The sequence below is a fragment of the Podarcis muralis genome, chromosome 17 (assembly GCF_964188315.1).
Source record: "Podarcis muralis chromosome 17, rPodMur119.hap1.1, whole genome shotgun sequence".
Taxonomy (NCBI): domain Eukaryota; kingdom Metazoa; phylum Chordata; class Lepidosauria; order Squamata; family Lacertidae; genus Podarcis; species Podarcis muralis.
Genome location: NC_135671.1, coordinates 2,201,729 through 2,211,340, shown reverse-complemented (window position 1 = coordinate 2,211,340; position 9,612 = coordinate 2,201,729).

The window sequence follows — 9,612 nt, the reverse complement described above, 5'->3', positions numbered from 1 at the left end:
ACGGCTATGAAATGACCATAGCCTCTCGGGCTTGGGGGGGATTTTTCAAGGTACTGTTCCCCATGTGTGCCCTCTTGCACAGTGATGTGTATAATAGTGCAACAATAAATCCATGGTTTGCGCTGGTGGAGTTTCTGACTGCTATATTGTTCAGACAACGCACAGAGAACTAGAATTTCTTACATTGTTAGAATAGCGATAAATTGCTGGTCCAATAAAACATTCACTGATTAGTAATCAAATAACATTCAGTATTCACAATAAAGTGCCCTGTAATTGTGCTAGACATCTGGAAATTCTTTTATTCTCTCACCAGGAAATTGCTGTGTCCTATATAAATGCACATTTTATTGCATTTGCTGTATGTTTTCTTGACGTAAGTTTGCTGGCTCATTCTTGAGAGATGCTTCTTCATTTATGCTGCTCAACTATCCCAACCCAGTCCATGTCCTACATTGCTGATTGCAGCTCTGGGCTCCTTTGGGAGAAAGGATGGGATATAAGTTTAATTAATAATATTGTTTATTCAGAAGTAAAGTCTCACCAGGTTCCGTGGGATTTACTCCAAGTAATCGTGTAGGATTGAGGAGAGATTTTTGCAAACCAGCTCGCTTCAAGATTTCTCGACTGCAGCTTTTTCAAGGTTTCGTTTAATTTGTTTTTACGAGTTGATGGAAACAACCGTTTAAAAGCATGTTGGCTTAAATGAAGTCAAATAATAATAGAAAGCTGAATCAGTTGTCAGCAACGATTAGCTTTACGTTTCAAATGCTAATTTATTGTTTTGAGCTGTGTTGAAATGGACTTAATGCATTGTTGAATAGAAAGTGACATCTAGAGGTGGTTCGTAGTACTGCACTTTTTGGTTGGTTGATAATGGTTCTTAGTAAATGCTACTGTTTACTTTCGTCAAATAGAGCTGTACAAAACATAGCTGCCTATTATGTTCACTTTGTGGTTTTCCCACCCATTCATTATAAATTACTGGACAAATTTCTTAACCTAGGATGATTAATTTATGGTCAGTAGAATAGCCAGGCTGAATCAGAAAAGTATAGCTGTTTAGCCTGCAATTACAATCCTTTGTTGTTTCCTCTTTTTTTTGAAAATGCTGGAAATGTTTCTGCCAACCATGTTGTCCTGTGTTTTCCCCATTCTTTTTCTTGTTGTATGTTGGAAGTTCATTTGCTGCAATTTACTCGCTAAAACCAAATATGGCTGCATTGGAATGCATGGAGGCTTTTCTCACACAAGTGGTGTTCTGCCTTCTGCACACTGACACCTGTGTGACGTTTCCAGAGGTTAAACATGGGACCATGCCTGTACACTTACTCCTTCATGCAACTTTCCTGCTGCTGGAGCATGCATGCCACTGCTGTGCCATGACCCACAATAACTGTTTTGAAAAACTGAAAAATTGCTTTTGACAGTAAAAGACAAAAACAGTGGGTCTTTTATTAAAAGAATAGTAATTGTGCCTACAAAGGTCCGTATAGTTAAAGCCATGGTTTTCCCAGTTGTGATGTATGGAAGCTGGACCATAAAGAAGGCTGATCGCCAAAGAATGGATGCTTTTGAATTATGGTGCTGGAGGAGACTCTGGAGAGTCCCATGGACTGCAAGGAGATCAAACCTATCCATTCTGAAGGAAATCAGCCCTGAGTGCTTACTGGAAGGACAGATCCTGAAGCTGAGGCTCCAGTACTTTGGCCACCTCATGAGAAGAGAAGACCCCCTGGAAAAGACCCTGATGTTGGGAAAGATGGAGGGCACAAGGAGAAGGGGACGACAGAGGATGAGATGGTTGGATAGTGTTCTCGAAGCTACCAGCTTGAGTTTGACTAAACTGTGGGAGGCAGTGGAAGACGGGAGTGCCTGTCACAAAGAGTCAGACACGACTAAATGACTAAACAACAACAAAACCACAATTGTGCCTACACAGACCTCTGGCTCATAGGCTTAGGTGATTCCCCAGGCCATGTCCTCCCTTCTTAGGTACCTTAGCAAGCTGGGATTGTGTCTTTTTGCCCCGTCACTGGGAACTGAGCTCCCCATCCAACATGCCACGGATTAGAGTGGAGTATATACCAAGAAAAAAAGCACACCAAGAACTCAGGCCAATGTAAGTTTCAATAGTGGGAGTAGTCCCTACTCACAAATAAATAATCAATTTTATCTAAAACTGATCCATTCAAAAGTATGTATTCTGACAAGGATTACAAGCTCAAATAGAGATTACAAACTCAAACTCATAAAGATATGCATAACACGATAATTCATTACAGAATTAGAAATAAGAATTTATGAGTAGAGACAAGTTCATGTTGGTCCATAGTCAGATTCAATATGAAGATCTTAGTTTCAATCATTGAGCAGAAGTCAATTATGGATCAGAAACCAGGACAGGCCCTGTTTCGATGTATTCATCTTCATCAGCTGCAAGTATCAAATATTACATGATAGATTATCACGTCGAATCTGACTATGGACTAACATGAACTTGTCTGTAACGAATTACTGTGTTATACATATCTTTATGAGTTTGAGTTTGTAATCTCTATTTGAGTTTGTAATTCAGGTCAGAATACATACATTTGAATGGATCAGTTTTTGATAAAATTGATTATTTATTTGTGAGTAGGGACTACTCCCACTATTGAAACTCACATTGGCCTGAATTCTTGGTGTGCTTTTTTCTTGGTATATATACTGATTAGAATGGATCAGCTGTCATGGAGTGATGGTTGGATGATGATGAGTGATCAGAAGGAGAAGACTTGGGAAGAGGAAGTGCCGGAAGCTGAAGAGGTAACAGGACTTAGTGAGCAGGAAGAGTCTGTGGCAGAGAGAAGTCCAAAATCAGAGGCAGAAGCAGAGGTGGGGACAAGAGGCAGAGATGAATCTGGCTGGGGAAGACGTACGAGTGTCTGCCCCTCCTGCTGTGACAAGCTCCACTCCTCTGGTCTCCCAGGCCCAGAAAAGCATGTATGAAGAGGGAGGAGCAGAGATAGGTGGGTTAGCGGAGGCTCAGATTGCTTGGGAGGAATCCAGAGGAGGAGGAGATGATTAGGCAGCTGTGGCAAAGCAGCGATCTTCAGCCTCCACAATTGCCCCATAGGGGCAAGACCTACTGAGAAGAGCTGCTGTGCTCATTAGGCCTGGCTCCCCTGGTTTCTGCCAATAAAGAGTTAACTTCACATACTCTGTGTGATTTATTGCTGGTTGGCTCCCTGACATCAGCTGAGGAGTGGTGGTGATTTTGTTCCCAATTGCAGCATATGGGTTCAAATCTCCCTGCCCATTGAACCACAGTGGGGATGAAAAACAGGCCTTTCTCCAGTTTTCAGCTGATTAGAAGGACCTGATTTTTATCCTGATATTAGCACATTGTGTTAGAAAATAACCTCCTATTCCCCAGCTGATCTGCATGGATCACCTGAGGAGGGGACTTGGCTGAGAAAGTGGCAGTACATGTGTGTAGTTGGGCAGATGGTTGCACAGGGAAATCAACCACAACATTTCTAGTGCTTTAGCACATTGTGTGTGCAGATGCATAACCCCATCCATTCACTCCTGTCTCTGACCTTCCAGCTGGCAATTCCAGAAACTCATTCCCTCCTTTTTCCAGTAGGATTGATGTGTGAAGATAAACTAATTCCACTAATTTTCTCTACTTACACCTATTTACTGGGGACCAGCTAACAGGCCTCTCATCACCAGCTTCCCCTCCGGTGTCCTGTTGGCTCCCTTCCAATTTTCCGATAGTGACAAATTGCATGTTGGAAGATCAGCAATTTCACATTTAAACTGTTTAGGAGCTCCTACGTGGATGTAATCCAGATCTACTGACTTGTTAATTTTTAGTTTGTCAGTTGACCCTACAGCTTACTCTCTTGTTATATCCATATGTCTCAGATCTCCTACCTGTAGGAGGTTCTTCAGTAAAAAGTAGGTTCTTCTGTCGTGGTTTGCTACTTGTCCAAACGTTCCTCTGTGAAGACCAGCGGCAGAAAATTCATCTAGTTCTTTTGTAGTTTTACCTGTCCTCTCTTAACAACGCGGGTGGTGCTGTGCCTCTTGGGCTTGCCGATCAGAAGGTTGGTGCTTCGAATCCCCACGACGGAGTGAGCACCCGTTGCTCTGTCCCAGCTCCTGCCAACCTAGCAGTTCGAAAGCATGCCAGTGCAAGTAGATAAATAGGTACTGCTGTGGTGGGAAGGCAAATGGCATTTTCATGCACTCTGGTTTCCATCACGGTCCTCCATTGCACCAGAAGCAGTTTAGTCATGCTGGCCTCATGAGCCGAAAAGCTGTCTGTGGACAAACGCCAGCTCCCTGAAATCGAGATGGGCGCCGCAACCCCATAGTTGCTTTTGATGGACTTAACCGTCCAGAGGTCCTTTTCCTTTTACCTTACCTCTTAACAACCCTTCCTCACCTTTGTTCTGTAACAGTCTAGAAACAATCCTTGCGACTGATTTCCGGTTTCAGGTGTATTTAAGGAGGGTTGTGTTTTTTGACTTGTCCCACCCCTTCAGCAAAATTCTTGATTTGCATCCCTTATCTTCAGCTTGCATTGTTTTGCCAGGATTTGTGCTCTCCTTTTGTTCTCATTTGGGCAAGAAGACTTTTTAAGTTCAAGGAAGCTTTCTTGCCTTTTATAGCTTCTTTTGACTCCGCATGTGAACCTGAACCACACCGACATCCTCTTGGATGTCATGGTTCCCTTTCTAATCCGTGGAACGCATTCTGTCTGGGCTTATATTATTGAGGCTTTAGAAACTGCCTGAGCACACTGGAGAGATTTAACCTCGACGCTCTCTTTTAACAAATCCTCTTTGTCCTTTAGAAGTTCCCTCTTGAAATCAAATGTGAGAGTGCTGGACTTCCTGGGCAACATTCCACTTGAAACTCATAGGACTGTGGCTGCTCTTTCCGGTCAGTGTAACAACACTTACATCTTGCACCAGGTTCTAGGTACCACTCAGGATTAAGCTCTTTGTTGGACCAAGGCACAGTCATTTATTGTATCAACAAATTTGGTCCGGACAGAAACTTGCCCAGTTGATGGGAGGGTAGCTGAAATTGCCCATTATTGCTACAACACACTTTTTCTGGCCACCTCCCTGCTGTCTCCCTACATGTCAGTAATATATGGGCTATAGTATGCCGCAAAGACAGGCTCTGGTGGATTGAGTGGATTGCACCAATACTGACCAACCAACAATCAAGAAGGTGATCTCTGCATGTGCTGTAGAAGGAAGTGAGGGGCAGATGGGGCTCATCAACCCGCGAAGGCAGCCCTTCTAGGAGAAGGAAAACACTGATGCTGAATCTCCACTGCCTTGTAGGACATCATTGGGAGAAGAAAAAGCTAAGGAGTGAACCCTGCACACATCTGGAGTCCCTAAGACGGTTGGATGGCATCTTGTATGTCTCCTTCTGGCAACTCCTGCAGCCCAGCTGATGCCATCGTTCTGCTTTCCTTTGGACCTCATACACAAGACCAAGAGTGGGGTCTTGTTTTCTGGGCAGCCCAGGACCTCCATACACACTGCCCGGACTTGCATCCTGGGGAGGTCACTTTGGTGCTGCTAACACAGGGGTTTGACTTCACCCCGGAGGCGTACTCCGTTGTCTCTTGAGACAGACGGATGTCAATAACAGCATAGTATGTCCCCCACACTAAATTACTTTTTGCGTTCAGGTTCTCAGCCACAGTACTTCATTGGAAGAATTGATTTCTCCTAGGTTTTCTGTCTTACTGGATCCTAACTCCTCCTCGACAAAAAGAGCACCTCCATTCCCAGATTTGTTCTTCCTTTCCCTTTCTGTATAGCCTTTCTATCCAGCGTTAACCTGCATTCGACTGTTTCTCCTTGTTGCACCAGGTTTCTAGTACGTTTGCTATCCCTGTGTTCTCATTCCCCGTCAAGGACTCCGATTCTCCCCATTTGTCTTGGAGGCTTCTGGCACTAGCATTTATATAGTGCTTCAATGATCTGCATAGATCCGCTGTTTTACAGGAGGACCGGAAAGTCCCCCCCCCCCAGTCATTCACCCCCACAAGACCTCTTTATCTCCCAATATCTAGCAGCTAAGCACTGCCTCTAGCCTTGGTAGGCCTTCTGTTGAGATATTGGCATGTTCCATGGGAAGCTTTGGTGTTGATACACCACCTACTGAATTTCCCCATTTTAATGAAGGATGGATCAGCCTAAATCAGAGGTCACCACCTTTTTGGGGTCCACAGGGGGATGGTGAAAGTCACCCCATTGTCCTAGTCAGGTCACTTCCTGGTGAAGTTTGGAGTTGCACATCCAATCCTCTCCTGCAGGGATGGTAGATGGATTAAGATGGTCTGTTCCTGGAGACTAAGGGAATCAAATAGATTCCTAAATGCCCTATGGTAAGGGGTGGGGGTGCCAGTAGATGCAACAGGTGACCCTGTTGAAGCCCTTGTTGTATTGTGGAACTGTAAGGCACGTCAGGCTATTTCCACTAAATATTGGACCGCGGCCATCTCTGTTGTCTTTTCAACACCTACTGAAGACTTTCCTCTTCCAACAAACCTTGTAAGTATGTTTAGATTTTTCCAAGGCTGTCTCTGTATTGGAAATGATTTGATTTATTGCTTCATCGCTTGCTGTTTGCTGCCTCGGGCTGCTTTGGGGAGGAAAGGTGAAATATACATTTAATAAACAAACAAATATAATTTTTTAAAAATAGTCTTGCTCACCTCCCCGCACTCCCCCAAAAGACCTTGATGCAATTTGGACTCCTTTTGCCCTCTAATCTCCTGGATGTCAATTAAACAGCTTCTGCTCCGCTATGGAAATGAATTTAATTCTGTCCTTATCTTTTGAGAAACATCTAGGTTCTGTGACTAACGCTTCCCTTTTGCAAGGTACATGTTGCCGCTTGGTTGTGACCATTTTTGAGCCCCTGTCAGGCCTTCAAAGTGCTTTTCCATGCTGCTGTTGCTTCAAGATTAGATTAGTCCAATTCCCTCAGCTGCCTCGCCTGATAAGGCCCTGTGCAAGAGACCCAAGGAGCAGGTGCCAGGTTCTTTGTAAAATCAAAGGTGATTTAACACACTTTCCCCAGCTCTGAAATCTTTGCATTGGCTGCCAGTTAACAGGCTTTTAAAATAGCTATGTTAATTGTGCATACCTTTCTGAAGTTTCTCCCTCCAAATAATTTTGAAGTAGATCAACACATCTTGGTAAAAATGAGCCCAGTTCTTCTCTCTTTTTAAAGAGCAGAATTGTTAACATCATCTGCAAATGGACAGTTCCTTTATTTTTCAGTCTCTGAAATTGTGCCAAACATATCTTAGCTTGATCATCGTTATGTCAGTTTCATCAAGGATTGCAAACATGCTGACAAGGACATTAAGAGTTGGAGCACATTGTTTTAAGAATCGATAGAGGAGCGCTCAGATGAATTAAGAAATATAAATATAGTATATGTCTGAAATCTCCCCAGAATATTGCCTGCTTGACTTCATTTTGCCTACAATTAGCTGATGGGGTTTTGACTTCTTCCATCTGCACTTAATAATAGGAGCTCCCGTTCTGTTCAATCACTTGTCTCTCTCTTGTCAGTGCAGAGAAGGAGTCGCGAGCTTGTATTATTCTTCCCTGCGGGGTTTTGTGGTCAGGTGAAAGTTATGTATTTTTGTGTATTTATATTGTAAACCAGATGAAGGGTGATATAGACATTTAAAAAATAAAAATTATAAGAACAGGTCAAGAAACTAAGTGAGTAATTTGCTCCAAGGAAGTGAGAGAGTGATCATATAACCTCCATTGGCTCCCAGTACATTTCTGAGCAGAATTCAAAGTGTTGGTGCTGACCTTTAAAGCCCTAAACGGCCTTGGTCCTGTCTACCTGAAGGATTCAGGTAGGTAACCGTGTTGGTCTGACGCAGTTGAAATAAATAAAAAATAAAAATAAAATGTTCAGTAGCACCTTAGAGACCAACTAAGTTCTGGGTATAAGCTTCCGTGTGCATGCACACTTCTTCAGATACCACTTCTTCAGAAGTGTGCATGCTCACGAAAGCTTATACCCAGAACAAACTTAGTTGGTCTCTAAGGTGCTACTGGACTATTTTTTTACTTATACCTGAAGGAGCATCTCCACCCCCATCTTTCAGCCCAGACACAGGTCCAGCGTTGAGGGCCTTCTGGCGGTTCCCTCACTGTGAGAAGTGAAGCTCAAGGGAACCAGGCAGAGGGCCTTCTCGGTGGTGGCGCCCACCCTGTGGAACGCCCTCCCATCAGATGTCAAGGAAAGAAACAACTATCTGACTTTTAGAAGACATCTGAAGGCAGCCCTGTTTTTAATGTTTGATGTTTTATCATGTTTTTAATATTCTGTTGGGAGCCACCCAGAGTGGCTGAAGAAACCCAGTCAGATGGGCGGGGTATAAATAAATATATAAACTATTATTATTATTATTATTATTATTATTATTATTATTATTATGCAACTGCAAGTACACTAAGTTATTTGTTCTTTAAACTTTAAAAGAGTATGACTTGCATAGTTTTTATAGGAGTGTCAAGCTGACTTCTGCAAAATTCTGCAAAATTCTGCTAAATGGGAACTAGTTTCCCACACTGTGTGCATCTTGGATTGTTGATGCAATTTTCTCACCAGCTCCTTCCAGTGGCTCGCAATAGGAATAAAGAAAATACAATGCCTGCAGTAAGACAGATTGCCCACACAACATCCCAGGCATCATTACAAAGAAGCGGCAACAATCACACTGTTTAGAGCTGGAACAGATTAAAAGGCCTGCGAAATTTAAAAGGCTTCCAAAGGACGTCACAGGAGAGCTCGGAGGACAGCATTCCATAGAAACCTCTAAAAGAAAAAGCCCTTCCCCTCTCAACTCCCCTTACTCGGCAGGGCTACTCAGAGAAAGATCTGCCTAACTGAATCATTCAAGAAAATTAATTTTCCAACAGCGGTTAAATGAATAATTCTGCACATTGCTTCCTCCCTAGGATGCTGGCACAGACACACTGCATGCTGATGCTGCTTTTAATGGCAGACATCACTTCACAAATGCTACTTGAAGGGTCGTACACTAGACCTGTAGGGACACAGGTGGTGCTGTGGGTTAAACCACAGAGCCTAGGACTTGCTGATCAGAAGGTCAGCGGTTCGAATCCCTGCGACGGGGTGAGCTCCCGTTCCTCGGTCCCAGCTCCTGCCAACCTAGCAGTTCGAAAGCACGTCAAAGTGCAAGTAGATGAATAGGTACCGCTCTGGCGGGAAGGTAAACGGCGTTTCCGTGCGCTGCTCTGGTTCACCAGAAGCGGCTTAGTCATGCTGGCCACATGCTGGCTGTACGCCGGCTCCCTCGGCCAGTAAAGCGAGATGAGCGCCGCAACCCCAGAGTCGGTCATGACTGGACCTAATGGTCAGGGGTCCCTTTACCTTTATATACTGCCATGGGGAGTGGATTAAATCAACCTGAGGGCTGGATTAGGCCCCTGAAACAGACTTTGGACATACCTGGCATAAGAGAACTGAAGGCAAGAGAAAAATCCCCACAGCTAAAGGGTGGAAGGGGCACAAGCAGGATCTCTGCTTTTT